The sequence below is a fragment of the Elephas maximus genome, chromosome 19, assembly GCF_024166365.1.
Source record: "Elephas maximus indicus isolate mEleMax1 chromosome 19, mEleMax1 primary haplotype, whole genome shotgun sequence".
NCBI lineage: Eukaryota > Metazoa > Chordata > Mammalia > Proboscidea > Elephantidae > Elephas > Elephas maximus.
The window spans coordinates 23545430-23567361 of NC_064837.1; the positions used below are offsets into that span (position 1 = coordinate 23545430).

Consider the following 21932-nt stretch of genomic DNA (forward strand, 5'->3'; position numbering starts at 1 on the left):
ACACATGAGTAAGACAGATGCCATGTGAGAATTGCCAAAGAACCAAGGAAAGCCTGAGGCTACCAACAAGGACGGAATTGACATGACTAAGATCTTGATTTGGACTTTAACTTCCAGAATTGTGAGAAAATTAATTTCTGTTCTCTAAAACCACCCCCTTGTGTTTTTAGTGTTATAGCATCCCCTAGGTAACGAAGACAATCACTTTTTCAATCATCCGACAAGTATTCGGTGGCATGTCAGGTGATGCTAGAGGAGGTAAGACAAAATTCTTCCCTTCAGAGAAAAAACAGTCTAGTATTCAGATGGGGAGTGTGCTTCCCAGAGGAGGGGCTATCTGAGGTGAGTCTAGAAACATGAGTAGGAAGGAGTTACTCCTGTAAATAGGCAGGTAGGGTAGGATAGGACGGGGGCTTCTAGTTGGGGATAGTATCAGGTGCCAGGGCTGGATGGATCCTGCCTGGAGGGAGGGCTAGAATGTGAAGAAACTGACACCAGGTCAGAAAGTCCAATGTTACCCAGAAATAAAATCTGCCATTGCAGATTTTTTAACTGGGAAGTGACAGAATCAGGTTTGTACTCTAAAAACTTCACCACAGAGAAAGATTTGGAAGCAGAGCAAGACTAGAATATATGAGGCAAGTCAGGTGTTCGTTGGAATAGCCTGAGGAGGGAAGAGGCCTGGGCTGATAGAATGGCAGTGGGAACAGGGAAGGAATCAATGGGAGGGTGATTGCGTAGTAGAGTAAGGTCGAGGAGAGGAACAGCGGAGGTCACAGAAGGCCTCATCCACAAGGCTAAGATGTTTAGTGGTGAGGGTAGGCAGTTGGTCTTCTACAAGAGCCATTCTGGCCATGGCAGTGGAATCTTGGGCAGTTGACCAGTCCTACAGCCCCAAGGAAACCCTGGTGGTGTAGTGGTTAAGTGCTATGGCTGCTAACCAAAAGGCTGGCAGTTCGAATCCACCAGCAGCTCCTTGGAAACCCTATAGGGTAGTTCTACTTTGTCCTATAGGGTCGCTGTGAGTCAGAATGGACTCAATGGCAACGGGTATTTATTATGATTATTCAGTTTATATATGATTTTTTGAAACATTAAAACAGATTATATCTGGGACAACTCAATGGCATGAAAAAAAAAAAAAGGTGGAGGGAGATGAGGGAATGGAGAGACTGTTCCAGAAAAGAGACTTAAGGTCATAACGTGCTCTTAGAATGAGTAGTACATGGGCTGGTTTGGACCCTGGTTCAGACACACCAATCATAAAAAGACATTTTTGAGACAGCTATCAAATACCAAGTGTCCTAGTTTTTTACTACTGTTGTAACAGAAATACCTCAAGTGGGTGGCTTTGACAAACAGAAATTTATTTTCTCACAGTTTAGGAGGCTACAAGTTCGAATGCAGGACATCGGCTCTAGAAGTCTCTCTCTGTCCGATCTGGGGGAAAATCCTTGTCTCAGTTTCTCTAGCAATGTTCTCAGTATTCCTCAGTTCCCTGACAATCTCCGTGTGACATCTACCTTTCCCCCATTTGAGCTCTGTGTCTTATCTGCTCTTTTTATGTCTCAAAAGTCATTAGGTTTAAGACACACCCTACACTGATATGGCCTCACTAACATAACAAAGAAAATCCTATTCCCAAATGGAATTACATCTACACGTCCAGGGGTTAAGATACCAATACATATTTTGAGGGGACTTAATTCAATTCATAATACCAAATATCAGATGATACCAAATTTTAAGATGTAATAATAGCATTGTGCTTATGTGAGAAAATGTCTGTATATTTTAGAGAAAAATATACTTCACCCCTAATAAAACATGTATTGTTTATTCTAAATAAACATATTTATTTATAAATATATTTTTAAATATAAATAAATACATTTATTTAGAACCCACTGCCATCGAGTCAATTCTGACTCATATCCACACTATAGGACAGAGCAGAACTGCCCCACAGGGTTTCCAAGGCTGTAAATCTTTTACGGAAGCAGACTGCCACATCTTTCTCCCATGCGGCTGGTGGGTTCAAGCCACTGACCTTTCAGTTAGCAGCCAGCACTTTAACTACTGTGCCACCAGGGCTCTTTATTTAATTAGAGATAAATATACTTCATCCCTACCAAAACAGAAGTGAAATGATACGGTGTCTGGGGTTTGTTTTAAAATATTTCATTGAAGGAAAAAAGATCAATGAATTTATGCTAGATTTTGACAATTGTTGAATCCAGATGAAGAGTATATGAGGGTTCATTGCACTACCCTCTCTATTTTGTGTATGCTTGAACATTTTCACAATCATAAAAAGTTAAGGATGGATTAAACAGTAGTGACAATAAGAGTTAAGATTCCAGGGTAATTTCATGCCCCCCCCCCCAATTCTCATTCTCTCATCTTCTTAGGAGACAGAAGAAATCGTTCGTAAAATTGGGAACAAGGACTCGCTGATGCTGATTTTTCAATAGAGATTTTGTTGAAGTTTGAGTAGGAGACCGTGATGTGGACTTTGATGGGGTTTTAGTGACTTGCAAATTTTCAAGAGGAAATTGAGTACTAGCTTTCTTTGCTTGAGAAAGGATTCTGTAATGAGTTGGCTATCCAATAACAGGTCTACAGGCTCAGGAGGCTGCAGAGGGAGGGGGTGAGAAGTCTGGGCTTTGGAAGCAGACAGACTGGGGTTCCAGTCCCAACTTTGATCCTTAATTAGCCACATGGCCTTTGATAAATCACTCAACCTCTACAAGCTTCAATCTCCCCCTGTATGTAGAGCACAAGGTTAAGTGCTCGACTACTAGGTAAAAGGTTGGCACTTCAAACCCACCCAGAGATGCCTGGGAAGACAGTCCTGGAGATCTGCTTCCGAAAGGTCACAGCCTTGATAAAGCTAAGGAGCAATTATACTCTGCACACATGGGGTCACCATGAGTTGGAATGGAAATAACAACAACCATTTTATAAGGATTAGTTGAAATATTTCTGTGCTTGGCATATGGCGAGTACTCACTATTAGCTACTGTCTTAGACTGGGTTCTCTAGAGAAGCAAGAACAGTGAAACATGTATATATATGTGTGTGTGTATATACACATGTGTATGTGTGTATATATATGTGTGTGTATACACACACATACATACATATATATATGTATGTATATATAGAGAAAGAGATTTCTCTCAACAAAATGGTTCACACGGCTGTAGAGGCTGGTAAGTACCAAGTCTGTGGCTCAGGTATCAGGCTGGAGGCTTCTCCTGACTCAGATATCTGCAGGGGCTGAGGAACCCAAGATCAGCAAGTCAGAAGGCAAGCCGCTGGCTCAAGTCCCAAGAACCAGAGGTCACATGATGACAAGCCAGATACAGGATCCAGTGCAAGTGATAGAGTTTTCCCAGAACGTTCAGATATATATCGAAGGCAGGCCACACCCCTGCGTAACTCCCCTTACAACTCATTGGCTGATCATATCAGATCACATCATGGAGAATGACTACATCATTACATAACTGTCAAATTACGTCATCACATAACTGCCAAATTACATCACTACATAACTGCCAAACCACTAAGAATCACAGCCCAGCCAAGTTGACACACTACCTTAACCATCACAACTATTATTATTTTTCCTGCTGCGTTTGGGTCACTGACATTTCTTTGTTTTTATCTAGTTCTTTTTGTTGTTGTTGTTGTTATTGTTTTTGTAATATGACTTTTACAGTTTCCTAAAAAATACACTTACAAGAAATAGTGAGGGAAGATTCTACTACCCAGGAGCTGGATGACTGCTCACATCATTTTTCACAGGTTCTTTTTTATTCATGGGGATAAACCCAAGATCCCTGCATACCCCCGCCACCTTTCCAGAAGTTGTTTAAAGGTCCAAAGTACCCTAACATATATATTTGGAAAGCAATTCAAGTCTACACTTTGAAAACAGAGGAAATACAATCAACAAAATAAGATATACATTGAAAAAAAAGATTCAAATATACATTTTGAAAGCAAGCAGAATTACACTGAACAGGAAAAGTGCATATCAGAAAGGGGACTCATGCACACATTTGAAAAAAGAGTCAAAGTATTCATTCAGGGTTGTTAATTCTTAGAATGTATGATATAATGTGCTTTTGATGAAAGAGGGCTCGTCTTCCACTCTCTAAGGATGTACAGTCCACTTGTTTATAATTGTCTATTCATTAGGTTATAAAGACACAGTAAGGGACCCTTGAGGCAGAGGGACATGAGGAAAAGAGGACCAGCTACTGGCAGCAGCACACTACAACTGGAAACAAAGTCAAGAATTAGGAATCCTAGAAGAATCCTGTGTCGGTGTTCACTCAGCTACCTTCTGGTTCATGCTGGTAGTCTTGAGGCTATTTGATCTGTGCTCCAGGTGGATGTTTTTGATCCTAAATCCAGAATTTTAGAGACCTCCCATCTCTTTATATTGTAGGCACACTCTTGGATGCACAATCCCATTACTTCACAAGCTTTCTTTAAATTCATCCTTTTTCTTCCCCACTGAACAACCTGTCACCCACCATCTTGGTTTCTTAGGACTGCTGTAACAAAGCACCACAAAGTGGGTGGTTTAAAAAGACAGAAACTTATTCTCTCACAGTTCTGGAGGCTAGAAGTCAGAATTCAGGGTGTCAGCAGGGCCATGCTCTTCTGAAGGCTCTACGGGAAGATCCTTTCTTGTCTCTCATGGTTTTTGGTAACCCCAGGTGTTCTTGGCTTGCAAGCTGCAGCATAACTCTGTGGTTACATGGCAGTCTTCCCTGTGTCTCTCTCTCTCTCTGTCTTCTCTCCTCTTTTGTAAGGAAACCACTCAGATTGGATCAGGACTCACTCTACCCCAGTATGACCTCATGTTAACTGACAACATCTTCAAAGGCCCTAATTTCTAAACAAGGTCATGTTCACAGGTACTGAGGGTTAAAACTCCAAAGTATCTTTTTGGGGAACAGAGGTCAATCCATTGCACTCGTCTTCAGTGCAATGAACATTCAACTGAGGCCCAAACCTATCACTTTCAGGTGCCCAATGGTCTTCCATCTTTTTCTGAAATATATCAGTGCCAGAGTCAGCCCCAGTGTTTTCCGTTTTCTCCACTTTTATAAAATAAATGCAAATGTCAATCAAAGATCAAATAACTGGGTGGAAAAGTTGAAAATTAGAGTTGGCAGAGTGGGATAGCCTTAAGTGTTGGTTCAGCAGGGCTGTAGAGATGACCCAGTTTACGGGTAGTTTAGGAGCGTTGGAGTGTAAGTATGAAAGAGCTGGAGCTAGTACCGTTGAGGACAGCTGGCTTCCTTGACAGAGAATGCGTCTGCCTCTGTCACTCGCTTAGCCAGCTGAGGTTGGGTGGGGTTACACCTTTTACCAGTTCACTTCCCCTGACTAGGTTTCAGCCTCAGCTCTGCTTCCCTGAGATTGCACTGGTCACAGAGATCAGGCCTGCCTGTTCCTAGACTCCTTAGTCCTACCTAAGAGAGGGGCTAATCTCACTCCAGAATGTGTTGGGTCTTGCTTATTGCATTCTATAAGGTGACCCCAACAAGGCACACCTTTGTTTCACTCCTCAGTGCTAAATGTACCGTCGATCCTTACTTAAACTATTGCAGTCTGATTTTCTTCTGTTCCCTCAAATCCAATTCTGATTTCCCCTTCCTTTATCTCACCTCCTGAAACTGTCCTGGGGTGCCCACCATTGACCCTTAATTGCCTACATTTCCCTAAACCTCTCTTTAATAGTCAGCATATCACCACTCTTGCCTGCAAATTCTCTTCTTTTGGCTTCTTCAACACTCTCTTCTGCTTTTCCTCCTACTCCTTCTCTGCCCACTCCTTCTTCTTCTGTCCACCTTGAAACATTTCACTGACCCCTGCCCAAGATCCTTGTCAATTGTCCTCTCTGGATGGTCTGTCCACTCCACGGCTCATCACACATATGTAGACAGCTCCCAGCCCTACCTTTCTTCATGAGCTCTGGGTACAACTGCCTATTTAAGCCTGCCCTCTACCAGGATGTTACACCAAAGAAAAAAAAAAAAAACCAAAAACCTAACTAAACCCATTGCTATGGAGTCGATTCCAACTCATAGTGATCCTGTTGGACAGAGTAGAACTCTCCCATAGGGTTTCCAAGTAGCGCCTGGTGGGTTTGAACTGTCAACCTCTTGGTTAGCAGCCATAGCTCTTAACCACTAAGCCACCAGGGTTTCCAAGGATGTTACACAGGTACCTCAAAATCAGTAAGATCCAAATGGAACTCCTTAGAGGCATAATCTGTCTCCTACAAACTTCTCCAGTTTTATACTCTCTCCCCATTGCTATAAGGTATAGTAATACCAGATTGTGTGCATTAGTCACTAAGGTGTCCATTGTAGCTAATTAAATCAACTGAATATGGGAGGAAACAATAGTTTTCAGGTTCTTGGAATAATGGCTTGGCATGGGGTCACAGTGATTTTGTCTGTTTATGTTCAGAAAGCCTCAGTCCAAATCCCATAAAAACTTTGGTATCCTTTTTCCAGGCAACAGCACAGCATGAGAAATGGGCCGCAAGCTTGATAGCCTACAGGGCCAGGCATACTTTCTATGAATGAAGGCTGGTGTGGTGGAAGCGGTGAACTGGAGAACATGTGCTCCACCTAAAGGGAGGGGACAGCCTCTTCCCAGCTTTAGCCAGGTACTGCCTTGTACGAATGTTGTCGCATTTTCTGAGATTTCAAGAGAATCCAGAAATCTGGATTTTTTCGTGAATCTTACAATTTTTTAAATGTTGGCAACTAATTTAAAATATACTATGTGAGCCAAATGTCTTGGTGATCTAGTGCTGCTATAACAGAAATACCACAAGTGGATGGCTTTAACAAACAGAAATTTATTTTCTCACTGTCTAGTAGGCTAGAAGTCCAAATTCAGGGCATCAGCTCCAGGAAAAGGCTTTTGCTCTCTGCGTGCTCTGGAAGAATGTCATTCTCGTCAATCTTCCCCTGGACTTGGAGCTTCTCCACACAGGAACCCTGGGTCCAAAGGATGTGCTCTGCTCCTGGTGCTTCTTTCTTGGTGATATGAGGTCCCTCTGTCTCTCTGCTCGCTTCTCTCTTTTTTATCTCAAAAGGGATTGGCTTAAGACACTACCTAATCTTGTAGATCTCATCAATATAACTGCTGTTAATCCATCTTATTAACATCATAGTGATAGGATTTATAACACATAGGAAAATCTCATCAAATGACAAAAATGGTGGACAATCACACAATACTGGGACTCATGGCCTAACCAAGTTGACACATATTTTTGAGGGACACAATTCAATCCATGACACCAAGTAATTTTAAAATCAGACAAAGAACATCTGTGGGCCATATCCAGGCTACATGTCTGTGAACTATAGAGAGTAGAAAGAGTAAAGGCTTGGAATCATACAGACATGGACTCAACTATGGGCTCCACTGCTCTTCAGCTCTATGTCTTTTGGCAAGTCCCATAATGTCTCCAATTTCCTCATCTATAAAGCATGGATAACAATACTTACCCCACTCTATCACAATGAGGATAAGAGATTGTTTTGGGCTGATGTGTGTCCCTACAAAGATAAGTTCAAATCTCAGCCCCAGTAGCTGTGAATGTGATCTTATTTGGAAATAGCGTCTTTGCGGATGTAATTAGCTAACATGAAGTCATACTGGAGTAGGGTGAATCCAAACCCAACATGGCTGGTGCTCTTATAAGAAGAGGGGAGCCACAGAGATGACCATGTGAAGACGGAGGCAGAGACTGGAGTTATACTGCATAAACCAAGGAACAACCTGGGCCACCAGAAGCTGGAAGAAACAAGGAAGGATCATCTCCTAGAACCTTTAGAGAGAGGATGGCCTTGCTGATACTCTGAATCCATACTTCTAGCCTCCAGAGCTGTGAGACAATAAATTTCTGTTGTTTTAATTTTTTTTACTCCATGCTTTGTTATGGCAGCTCTAGGAAATTAATACAAAGATCATATATATGTATAGTGGCTGGCACATAGCCATTCTATAAAGGGAATTTGATTATTAATCAGCACTATTGACACATCTATAAAAATAACGTGTTTACATGGTCAGCATAGGAAAATGGGGTACATGAACACCACCAAGGAAAGAGAACAAGCCTGGCTTACAGGGTCACAAGCACTCAGGCCCTAGAGAGTGGGGACTGAGTGGTGGCTTCCCTTGGCTTTGATTCCTGGCTTGCCTAGCACCTTTCTAATCAGTAATTCCATTTTCCAGGTCTTTTGGATACATGGGTTCCCCTGAGTTGGAATCGACTCAATGGCAACTGATTTTAACTGGTACTGGTATTACCAATCGCCAACCTGACACAAAAGGTCCTGTCTTTTCCTGAGTAAGAATACATGCAAAAGACAGATTTTATCTTCAGCAAGCTTTATTTTGCTTGAGTCAAGCAAAAAGAGTCAGTGAGGGGGTAAGCCTCTCCAAAAGACTGACTCGAAAAGGAAAGCAAGGCTAGGGCTTGTATGGATTCAGTGGAGACTAATAGAGTAATGAATATTTAGTGGGCTTCTTTCAAAGGGCGGGCACTTCTCAGAATGGCAGTGCACGTTAATTAGGTTGCACATGCACCTGGAATCCAAGATGGAACCTGTTGATATTCAAGATGAGGTCCTCTCGGCAGCCCTTGGCATCACTTATTATGGGATATAGCACAAGCACACTGATCTTTGGCACTACATCGCCATCTTCAGTGGACTAAGGAAGGTTAAACAGTGGTCACACTTTGTTCTTCTGTGCATGTGGGAGCCTGTAAAGGGAGAAGGAACTAGAAAAACACTAAGAAGGAGATAGTAATTCACAGGTTGTATCAACCTTATCTCATGTTGACAGGTTGTGGTTCTTGTTTACCCAACTTCTAGGTAGTAATCTTTTAACAGCTCTTTTGTTCTGCCAGCACAAGTTAACCCTATCTGCCTCACTGGGAATGGAGAGCCATGGAGGAGAGCTGTGGCCATTACAGCCTGTGAACAAAGAGACTCTGTGTTAGCAAACAGCAACCTTCTGATCTGCACCCACATCTTGCTTGAGTTTGTTCTCTGAGGATTGTTACGGATTGAGTTATATCCCAAAAACATATATTGAAATCCTAACCATTGCCCCTGTGAATGTGACCCTGTTTAGAAATATGGGTTTTCCCCTTATTTTATATTAACACATATTTAACATATTATACATATATATATGTATATATTTATATACATATGGGAGCCCTGGGGAAACCCTGGTGGCATAGTGGTTAAGTGGTACGGCTGCTAACCAAAGGGTCAGCAGTTCGAATCTGCCAGGTGCTCCTTGGAAACTCTATGGGGCAGTTCTACTCTGTTCTATAGGGTTGCTATGAGTCAGAATCAACTCGACGGCACTGGGTTTGGTTTGGTTTGGGAGCCCTGGTGGAGCGGTAGTTAAGCACTCAGCTGCTAACCAAGAGGTCTGTGGTTTGAACCCACCAGCTGTTCCTCAGGAGAAAGATGTGGCAGTCTGCTTCCATAAAGATTACAGCCTTGGAAACCCTATATGGGCAGTTCTACTCTGTCCTATAGGGTTGTTATGAGTCAGAATCAACTCGGTGGCAACGGGTCTGGTTTTTATATATATAGTCTAAGAGTAAGAGTTTTTGTTTGTTTTTTTTTAAGAGTAAGAATGCTCAAGAGATTTATTGAGGGTCGTACGATTCGAGAATTGGGGGGCAGGGCTGAATCTACCAAGTGCTCCAACATTCTGAGGGAGAGGTGAGATTTTTATAGAGTAAAATGGGCAAGGTAAATGTGTGACAGTGCATGACAATCAACAAAATGGGAAAGAGCAGGGAGAGACCACCAACATCATAATCTCTCTTAACATCTGCAAACCAGGGAGTGATAGGGAGAGACCACCGACACCATGATCTCTCTTATTCTTAACATCAACAAACTGGGGAGGGGTAGGGAGAGACCACCACATTATAATCTCTTAGTCTAAACATCAGCAAACAAGGGAGGGGTAGGGAGAGACCATCAACATCATAATCTCCCTTCCTGGAACAGCCACACACTCATCCTCCCCGCTCTTATATGCTAAAAGTGGTTAAAGTTTTGGGAAGTCACGGGCTACATTCTCCGCAGTGCAGAGGCGGAGGTTTTGGTCAAGCTAAAATCTGATTCAAAATGGAGTCTAGTTAACAATATGGAGTTTGATTCAAAGCAGGGTTACCTATCCTGTTCCAGCCAGGCACCTCAATTTGTAGTGTTCCTACATAATATGCACATATATATTACATATACATATATATATATATCATTCTATCTCCGACAATGTTTCTATCACCAAGGCCATATTTCCCAACTACTGATCCTTCTTCTTTGTTTCCAACTTTCGCATTCCAATCGCCAATAATTATCAATGCATCTTGATTACATTTTCAATCAATTTCAGACTGCACCGGCTGATAAAAATCTTCTATTTCTTCATCTTTGGCCCTAGTGGTTGGTGCATAAGTTTGAATAATAGTCTTATTAACTGGTCTTCCTTGTAGGCATATGGATATTATCCTATCACTGACAGCGTTGTATTTCAGGATAGATCTTGAAACGTTCTTTTTGGTGATGAATGCAACACCATTCCTCTTCAGGTTATCATTCCCAGCATAGTAGACTATATGATTGTCTGATTCAAAATGGCCAATACCAGTCCATTTCAGCTCACTAATGCCTAGGATATCGATGTTTATGCATTCCATTTCATTTTTGATGATTTCCAATTTTCCTAGACTCATAATTTGTGCATTCCAGGTTTTGATTATTAATGGATGTTTGCAGCTGTTTCTTCTCATTTTGAGTCGTGCCACATCAGCAAATGAAGGTCCTGAAAGCTTTACTCCATCCACGTCATTAAGGTCAACTCTACTTTGAGGAGGCAGCTCTTCCCCAGTCATTTTTTGAGTGCCTTCCAACCTGGGGGGCTCATCTTCCAGCACTATATCAGACAATGTTCCACTGCTATTCATAAGGTTTTCACTGGCTAATGCTTTTCAGAAGCAGACTGCTGGGTCCTTCTTCCTACTCTGTCTTAGTCTGGAAGCTCAGCTGAAACCTGTCCTCCATGGGTGACCCTGCTGGTATCTGAATACCAGTGGCATAGCTTCCAGCATCACAGCAACATGCAAGCCCCCACAGTACAACAAACTGACAGACATGTGGGGGTTTACCTGTGTTTTATTGACTATGCAAAGGCATTCAACTGTATGGGTCATAACAAATTATGGATAGCATTGCAAAAGAATGGGAATTTCAGAACACTTAATTGTGCTCATGAGGAACCTTTACATAGATCAAGAGGCAGTTGTTTGGACAGAACAAGGGGATACTGATTGGTTTAAAGTCAGGAAAGGTGTGCGTCAGGGTCGTATTCTTTCACCACACCTATTCAATCTGCATGGTGAGCAAATAATACGAGAAGCTGGACTGTATGAAGAAGAATGGGGCATCGGGATTGAAGGAAGACTCGTTAACAACCTGCATTATGCAGATGACACAACCTTGCTTGCTAAAAGTGAAGAGGGCTTGAAGCACTTACTAATGAAGATCAAAGACCACAGCCTTCAGTATGGATTGCACCTCAACATAAAGAAAACAAAAATCCTCACAACTGGACCAATGAGCAACATCATGATAAATGGAGAAAAGGTTGAAGTTGTCAAGGATTTCATTTTACTTGGATCCACAATCAACACCCACGGAAACAGCAGTCAAGAAATCGAAAGACGCATTGCATTGGGTAAATCTGCTACAAAGGACTTCTTTAAAGTGTTGAAGAGCAAAGATGTCACCTTGAAGACTAAGGCGCGCCTGACCCAAGCCATGGTGTTTTCAATGGCATTATATGCATGTGAAAGCTGGACAATGAATAAGGAAGACCGAAGAAGAATTGACAACTTTGAATTGCGGTGTTGGCAAAGAATATTGAATATATCATGGACTGCCAAAAGAATGAACAAATCTGTCTTAGAAGAAGTACAACCAGAATGCTCCTTAGAAGCAAGGATGGCAAGGCTGCGTCTTACATACTTTGGACATGTTGTCAGGAAGGACCAGTCCCTGGAGAAGGACATCATGCTTGGCAGAGTACAGGGTCAGCAGAAAAGAGGAAGACCCTCAACGAGGTGGATTGACACAGTGGCTGCAGCAATGAGCTCAAGCATAACAAGCATCGTAAGAATGGCTCAGGACTGGACAGTGTTTTGCTCTGTTGTGCATAGGGTCACTGTGAGTCGGAACTGACTCGACGGCAGCTAACAACAACAACAACATATATATAATATACATATATACTGTAATTATTCTGTGAATAACACAGTTAAATAGCACTGTAGTGTGTGTGTATGTTAAAATGTGTTCGTTTGCTAAATGTAAATATTTAAAATATGCTGTAAAAACCTGTGTTGGCAAGTCTTCATGCATAATTCGCCTAGATCCTTGTGTGTGTTGGAGCCCTGGTGGCGCAGTTGTTCAGAGCTCAGCTGCTAACCAAAAGGTCGGCAGTTCTAATCCACCAGCCACTCCTTGGAAACCCTATGGGACAGTTCTACTCTGTCCTATAGGATCACCATGAGCCGGAATCGACTTAATGACTGTTGGGTAACTACCCAGTGGCGCCTGAACTCAAGGTCAGCGGCATCTCCAAGAAACCAAAGAAAGACTCCGGAATCAGCAATCATGACTTATGGTTTATCTGGGAAACTTACTTATGGGACCGTGGCCCAGGGCGGCTGGACTAGTTTAACACTCCGCAACCACCTAGCAAGGGACACAAGCTTATATACCATTCCAGCTGGGACCGAGGCTCATTTTTTTTCTCCCACGCCCTTGGGCGGTCAGTGTTCACAGGGCCTTCACGTCCAGGCCCAGATGTTTTCCTTCTTGTTGCTAAGGCATTCCTCGGCCTTGGCCACTGGTCCATTCATGCCACTCCTGGCATTGTCCCTTAGCCTGAGTCCATCCCCAATTCATCCCCAGCATGCTTCGGAGAAGAGCAAAGCTGATTCCATTAGGAGGGGATGCATATAGCTGAATAGGATTACCCTACAATGACAGTGGGTTTGGTTTGGGTTTTTGTCTTAGTTACCCAGTACTGCTGTAACAAAAATACCACAAATAGATGGCTTTAAAGAACAAAGATATTATTTCACTGTTTTGGTGGCTAGAAGTGTACATCAGGGCATTGGCTCTAGGGAAGGTTCCCTCCTTGTAGACAGTTCCTCAAATGGTTCCTTCCCCCGTGTGTATCTTTCCACGTCTGTTTTCCCTTTTTATAAGACACCATTTAACACCAACCCCAGTGCTAGGAAATACAGAGACAAAGAAAACATTGCATCTACCCTCAAGTCTGGAGGCAGCACGTGGGGAGGGATAGGGAGGTGACAAACACGTGAACACATACTTACAACCAGATTGTAAACTAGTATAAAAACCAAACCAAACCTGTTGCCATCAAGTCAATTCTGACTCATAGCAACACTACAAGACAGAGTAGAACTGCCCCATAGGGTTTCCAAGGAGTGGCTGGTGGATTAGAACTGCCGACCTTTTGGTTAGCAGCTGAAGCTCTTAACCACTATGCCACCAGGGTTTCCTTAATCTGTATAAACCAGTGTAAAACCAGGGAAGGGATCATTAACATAATAAAAGCCCTTATTTCTAAACAGGGTCATATTCACAGGTGCAGGGGTTAGGATTTCAGCTCTTCTGCTGTGAATCCTTCTTTGACCTCTTCTTGAGGGCATTCTCTTTCTAAGCTGGTGTGTGCTACCACATACTTTTGTTATTATTATTTGAGGTTTGTGGTCCTGTCTCCCCACTGGTCAAGGAACCCCCTGAGGGGACTGTGTAAGCTCTTGTCTGTACCTCCAGCACCTAACTATGAGCCTGGCAGGCAGTAGAGGCTGAACAACAGAACGGGGGTGGTGTGTGTGTATGTGTGTGTGTGTGTGTTTGTGAATGAATGGAATGGCTACAATGAGAAGAAAGAGCTTAAAATGGGCCCAAGGGCAGGAACCCCAAGACAGGAAGTGGTTTGGGAAATCTCCCTTGTGGTGTAAGTGTCCAGTGTGATTGAAGATCTGTCCTCACCCCTCCCCTGAACTTCTCTGGATTCAGGACAGTCTTCTCCTCTGGTGCTCAGTACTCACCTGGGACAACCTCACTTCTTTCTGGTGAAATCCCTTCCTACCTTCAAGCTTGGCTCAGCAGCCACCACTATCTCTGGTACCTGAACACAACCACACACAATTTCTCATTTGATCCTAACCACCACCTAATGGATTAGATATAATTACTTCATTTCACAGATGAGGAAATTGAGGCTCAGAAATTATTTCATAGATGAGAAAACTGAGGCCAGGAGAGGAGTTGACCAAAGTCTCACAGTGAGATGGACAAAGTTGGAGTTTCTACTTCAGTGCTTTCAATACTCGTAGTTGTGACACGAATGCTGCTTTGACTTCTAGGGTTGTTATGTAAGAAGCAGCAACTTAAAACAGGAAATGGCTTTCCCCCCTCACGCTCTCTCTTCCCTGCCTCTTAATACTCAAATACATGAACAACACTTTGGAAGCTACAGTTGGCCACTTGTGGAAAGAAAGCACAGGTTTTGGTTGGAAGCTATGACAAGACTGCCAGAGCGATGAGGAATTCCATGTCGCAACCTTTCTCTCACTGTTAATAATCATTGGTTGTACAGTCTGCCTTCCAGAGGCATTACCTGCCTGGCAGAAAAGAGATACTTACAGCTTTTAGGAACTTCTCCAAAGTCTCTCAACACAGCTTATTGAGCAATAAGACTGAAATATTTCAGGGTTGGACAAATATTGTCAGTGCTAATACTCATCATCCCTAAGCCCACGGCAGACATCACTAATGGATCACAGGCCTCCTCACCAAGCCACGCAGTAGCCCTACTCAACACAGCAATCAAGGCAGCTGCAATCAATCAACTGACCAGAGTTGGTGCATGACATGAAATCAATTTACCATTTTCATCTTATTGCATACCAGGCCCAGTGCTAGAGAATACAGAGATGAAGAAAACATTGTCCGTGATCTCAAATCTGGAAGCAGGGTGTTGAAAGGAGACAAACAAGTGAATATATATCTACAACCAGGTTGCAAATCTGTTGTCTTAATTATCTACTGCTGCCATAACAGAAGCATCACAAGTGAAAGTCTTTAACAAAGAGAAATTTATTCTCTTACAGTCTAGGAGTCTAGAAGTTCAGGGTGCCAGTTCCAAGGGAAGGCTTTCTCTCTGTCACCTCTGGGGGAAGGTCCTTGTCATCAATTTTCCCCGGTTGAGGAGTTTCTCAGCACAGGAAACCCCGGGTCCAAAGGATACATTATTCTCCTGGCTCTTGTTTCTTGGTGGTATGAGGTCACCCTGTCTCTCTGCTCAATTCTCTCTTTTATATCTCAAAAGAAATTGATTTAAGATGCAACCTAATCCTGTAGGTTGAGTTCTGCCTCATTAAAATAACTGCCCCTAATCCTGCCTCATTAACATCCTAGAGGCAGGATTTATAACACATAGGAAAATCACATCAGATGACAAAATTGTGTACAATCACACAACACTGGGAACCATGGCCCAGCCAAGTTGATACACATTTTTGGGGAACACAATTCAATCCATAACACCTGTGTAAACCAGCGTAAAACCAGGGTTAAATGTATGAACACAGTATTGTGGAGGCTCATATGAGGAACGATTAATTTGTCTAGAAATGTGACACAGAGGCGGGTTTTGAAGGATGAATAGGAGTTCAATAAGTGAAGCAAGGTAAGAAAGGTATTCCTGGCAAAGGGGCCAACATACACTACGGCTTGGGATCCAGAAAGAACCCAAGGAACATGAAGCCAATCTTCAGCAGTTAAACCAGCATAGATTTGAATTACAGCAACATTCTCAGATTTAAAAAATTTTTTTTTCTATTATAGAGATACACATTTATATTAAAAGAGTTGAAAATATTTTTAAAAGAAGAAAATCTTACATCCCGTTGCTAATTAACATGTTAATTATTCAGTGAGGCGATGTAAGATTTTCTCTTAATTTCTGTTAATATTTTAGTACTATGTCTTTCAGTCTTAGTGCAATTCTTTTCTACAGCATATTAAAAAAAATAAAATTAAATTTTTTTTTTAATGAACAAAAAGGTCTCTGGTTTTTTCACATAAAAATTATGACAAACATTTTCCTATGTTATTACAATCTCTTTGAATATATCATTTTAATGGCTAAGATCCATTGAGTGGATATACTGTAAATAACCACAGCTGGACAAGTAGGTTGTCTACAATTTATTTTTACTATTGTCAGTAATATTATGGAGAACATCTTGGCACATAGGCTTTTTCTGTACTTCAGATTATTTCCTTAGGATAGAGACCCAAATATGGAATTAAAGAACATAAGGAATGAATAATTTCTTTTTGAAGGATCAACACGAAGCTGGTTCCTATGAGGTGCTGATTAAAGATGCCCCAAATGTCCAACTTTTCCAAACTGCTGTATCGCTCCCTCGTCTCTAATATCAACTCCTCCTCCTCCTCCCCTCACTACTCTCCTTCTTGTCATTGGGTTCTGTAATCCACTGCAATATCTCACAGAACTCACAAACTGTCAAGGAAAAGGCTCATGTGGTTGTGAAGGCTGGTAAGTCTCAAATCCGTGGATCAGGTGTCAGGCTGGAGGCTTCTCCTGACTCATGTGGTTGCAGGGGCTGATGAACACAAATCAGCAGGTCAGATGACAGGCTGCTGGCTCACAAGGTTGAGGACGCTGGAGAATCAGGTTAGACGATAGGCTGCTGGCTCAAGTTCAAAGAACCGGAGGTCAGATGGTGACCAGCCAGATGCAGGATCCAAAGCAAGAGAGAGAACACTGCCAGAGCATTTATATATATATCGGATGCAGTCCATACCCTCAAAGAAACTCCCTTTATTTGAGCAAGGTGGTACAAGGGTATGACTCGAATTAAGGTGGTAAGGGTGGTGACTGGGGTAAAGGTGGTATCTTGAGTCACATCCTCTAGTAAAATGGTGACTCGAGATACATCCCACCCTAATCCTGCCTCATTAACATAACAGACAACTCACTCCCAGGTGAGACCATAACCACAGGCATAGAGGCTAGGATTTACAACACATCAAAAAATGCAGGATAATTACATCAGATCACAAAATGGAAGATGACTACATCATTACACAACTGCCAGATTATATCATTACATAACTCCCAAACCACTGAAAATCTTGGCCCAGCCAAGTTGACACATAACCTTAACCATCACAGGTTCCATGCACCTTATTTGCATTAGCAGCAAGCTGCCCAATCCCCTTGGTGGGCCACAAGCACCTTATGTGCATAGTCCCAACCAATCATTGTGTGGGAGTCACAAACACCATAGCCAGAAGGGCCATATTAAGTAATTCACTGTACTGCAGGTCTTCATGGGTGATGCAAATAGTTAATTTGCTCAGCTACTAGCCAAAAGGCTGGGGGTTTGAGTCCACTGAAAGGTACCTCAGAAGAAAGGCCTGGCAATGTACTGCCAAAAGATTAGCCATTGAAAACCCTATGGAGCTGGGACTGCATTTCAGTTGCAGTCATACAGCTCTTTGTTCAAGCCCGGGAGCTACACACCCTTGAGGTGACGTCCAGGAGACGGTAGCCCAGATCAAGGCTCATGTAGTGTTGCTGAGGGGTACAGACCCAGAATACCAAATCATGCTCCTAACAGGCACACCCCAGAGGATGAGGCTACCCTGGGCCAGTATAGGGTGTAGGCCCTGCCTACTCTGCATCATGATGGGAAAGTGACAAGTCAGACTCCCAAGCAGCCAAACAGAAGAAGGTCAGCCAGGCCAAATTGTGTATGCATTACAACTGGCACTTCATCAACGTCATGAGCACCTTTGACAAGAAGAAGGGCCCCAGTGCCAACTCTTAAGTAACTCTGGCTTTCTCTAATAAAACCACTTAGCCCAGCTGTTATGGGTTGTACTGTGTCCCCCTAAAATGTGTATAGCTTGACTTGGCCATGATTCCCAATATTGTGTGGTTGTCCACCATTTCATGATCCGACATGATTATCCTATGTGTTATAAATCCTAATCTCTATGATGCTAATGAGGCAGGATTAGAGGCAGTTGTGTTAATGAAGCAGGACACACAATCTACAGGATTAGGTTGTATCTTGAGTCAATCTCTTTTTTTTATTGTGCATTAGGTGAAAATTTACAGCTCAAGTTAATTTCTCATACAAAAATTCATACAAATATTGTTATGTGAGTGATGTTAGTTGCAATCCCTACAATGTGACAGCACACTCCCTCTTTCCACCCCCGGGGTTTCTTGTGTCCATTCAACCAGTTCCTGTCCCTTCCTGCCTTCTCATCCTGCCTCTGGACAGAAGCTGCCCATTTGGTCTCGTGTATCTGCTAGACTAAGAAGCACACTCTTCATGGATATTATTTTATGCTTTATAGCCCAGTCTAATCTTTGTCTGAGGTGTGGGCTTTGGGAATGGTTTTATTTCTGGGTTAACAGAGCATCTGGGGGCCATAGTTTCGGGGGTTCCTCCAGTCTCTAACAGACCATGAAGTCTGGGCTTTTTATATGAATTTCAGTTCTGCTCCACACTTTTCTCCCACTGTCTGGGACTCTCTGTTGTGTTCCCTGTCAGGGCGGTCATTGGAGGTATCTGGGCACCATCTAGTTCTTCTGGTCTCAGGCTGATGGCGTTTCTGGTTTACATGCACCTTTTGTCTCTTGGCTAATATTTTCATTGTGCCTTTGCTGTACTTCATTCCACTTTGGTCCAAGTGGATTGGGACCAGTTGATGCATCTTAGATGGCTGCTCACGAGGTTTTAACACCCAGACACCAACCACCAAAGTGAGATGCAGAACATTTTCTTAATAAACTTTGTTATGCCAATTGGCCTAGATGTCCCCTGAAACTATGGTCCCGAGGTCCCAGGCCCAACTACTCTGTCCCTCAAAGTGTTTGGGTTGTATTCAGGAAAATTCCTAGCTTTTGCTTTGGTTCAGTTGTGCTGACTTCTGTATTGTGTGTTGTCCTTCCCTTCACCTAAGATGATTCTTGTCTACTGTCTAGTGAATTCCCCTCCCACCCATCCCTACCCTCAAAATCATCAAAGAATGTTTTCTTCTGTGTTTAAACCTTTTCTTCAGTTCTTATAATAGTGGTCTCATACAATATTTGTCCTTTTGTGACTGACTAATTTGACTCAGCATAATGCCTTCCACATTCATCCTTGTTGTGAGATATTTTGCAGATTCATCATTGTTCTTTATCATTGTGCAGTATTCCATTGTGTGTACATACCATAATTTGTTATCCATTCATCTATTGATGGGCACCTAGGTCGTTTCCATCTTTTTGCTATTTTGAACAGTGCTGCAATGAACATGAGTGTGCATGTGTCGATTTGTGTGATGGCTCTTATTTCTGTAGAATATATTCCACGGAGTGGGATTGCTGGATTATATGGTATGGTACCTCTATTTCTAGCTTTTTAAGGAAGCGCCAAATCGTTTCCCAAAGTGGTCGTACCATTTTCCATTCCCAGCAGCAGTGCATAAGTGCTCCAGCCTCTCCACAACCTCTCCAACATTTATTATTTTGTGTTTTTTGGATAATTGCTAGACTTGTTGGGGTGAGATGGTATCTCATTGTAGTTTTGATTCGCATTTCTCTAATAGCTAATGATCTTGAGTATTTCCTCACGTGTCTGTTAGCGGCCTGAATGTCTTCTTTGGTGAAGTGTCTGTTCATATTCTTTGTCCATTTTTAATCAAGTTTTTTGTCTTTTTGTTGTTGAAATTTTGCAGTATCTTGTAGATTTTAGAGATTAGACCCTTATCGGATCTGTCGTAGCCAAATTTTTTTTTTTCATAGTCTGTAGTTTCTCTTTTTACTCTTTCGGTGAAATCTTTTGATGAGCATAAGTGTTTGATTTTTAGGAGTTCCCAGTTATCTAGTTTTCCTTCTGGTGTTTGTGCATTGTTAGTTATGGTTTGTATAATATCTATGTCATGTATTAGGGCTCCCAGCATTGTTCCTATTTTTTCTTCCATAATCTTTATCATTTTAGATTTTATATTTAGGTCTTGGATTCATTTTGATTTACTTTTTGTACATGGTGTGAGGTATGGGTCTTGTTTCATTTTTTTACAGATGAATATCCAGTTATGCCAGCATCATTTGTTAAAAAGACTGTCTTTTCCCCATTTAATGGACTTTGGGCCTTTGTCAAATATTAGCTGCTCATAGGTGGATGAGTTTATGTGTGGGTTCTCAATTCTGTAACATTGGTCTATGTATCTGTAACAGTACCAGTCTGTTTTGACTACCATAGTGGAATAATAGGTTCTAAAATCAGGTAGTGTGAGGCCTCCCACTTTGTTCTTCTTCTTCGGTAACACTTTACTTATCTGCAGCCTCTTCCCTTTCCATATGAAGTTGGTGATTTGTTTCTCCATCCTGTTAAAAAATGCCATTGGAATTTGGATCAGGATTGCATTGTGTCTGTAGATCACTTTGGGTAGAATTCACATTTTCACATTTTAAGTCTTCCTATCCATGAGCATGGTATGTTTTTCCACTTAAATAGGTCTCTTTTGATTTCTTGCAGTAGTGTCTTATAGTTTTCTTTGTATAGTCTTTTACATCCCTGGCTAGGTTTATTCCTAAGTATTTGATCTTCTTGGGAGCTGTTGTAAATGGTATCGACTTGGCAATTTCCTTTTTGAAGTTCTCTTTGTTGGTATAGAGAAATCCAGCTGATTTTTGTATGTTTATCTTGTAACCTGATCCTTTGCTGAAATTTCCTATTAGTCACAGGAGTTTTCTTGTGGATTCTTTGGGGTTTTCTGTGTATAAGATCATATCATCTGCAAATAGGGATACTTTTACTTCTTCCTTACCAATTTGGATGTCCTTTATTTCTTTTTCTTGCCTTATTGCTCTGGCTAGGACCTCCAGCACAATATTGAATAAGAGTGGCGATAAAGGGAAATCTTGTCTGGCTTCCTTTCTCAAGGGGAATGCCTTCAGGCTCTCTCCATTTAGAATGATGTTGTCTGTTGCCTTTGTATAAATGCCCTTTATTATGTCAAAGAATTTCCCTTCTATTTCTATTTTGCCAAGGTTTTTTTTTATCATGAATAGGTGCTGAACTTTGTCAAATGCCTTTTCTGCATCAATTGATAAGATTGTTTTATTTATGTGATGGATTACATTGATTGCTTTTCTAATGTTGAACCACCCCTGTTGTATCCCACTTGGTCACAAAGAATTATTTTTTTGACGGTCTGTTGAATTCTATTGGCTAGAATTTTGTTGAGGATTTTTGCATCTATGCTCATGAGGGATACTGGTCTGTAATTTTCTTCCCTTTTTTTTTTTTTTGTGGTGTCTTTAGCCGGTTTTGGTATCAGGGTTATGCTGGCTTCACAGAATGAGTTTGGAAGTTTTCCACGCTTTGAAATACCTTTGTGCTCTAGTAGTGGTATTAACTCTTCACTGAAAGTTTGGTAAAATTCTCCAGTGAAGCCATCAGGGCCAGGGCTTTATTTTATTGGAAGTTTTTTGTTTGTTTGTTTTCATTACCTCTTCAATCTCTTCTTTTGTTATAGGTTTATTTAGTTTTTCTACCTCAGTTTGTGTTAGGTTAGGTAGGTAGTGTGTTTCTAGAAATTCATTCATTTCCTCTAGGTTTTCAAATTTGTTGGAGTACAATTTTTCATAGTATTCTGTTATGATCCTTTTTATTTCAGTTAGGTGTGTTGTAATATCACTCATCT

General features: G+C 41.8%; 1 pseudogene; it reads left to right on the forward strand.

Moving 5' to 3' along the window:
* The first annotated feature begins 236 nt into the window (after nucleotides 1-236).
* On the forward strand, nucleotides 237-18052 carry LOC126063135 (ubiquitin-like protein FUBI; annotated as a pseudogene).
* Nucleotides 18053-21932: the final 3880 nt, after the last annotated feature.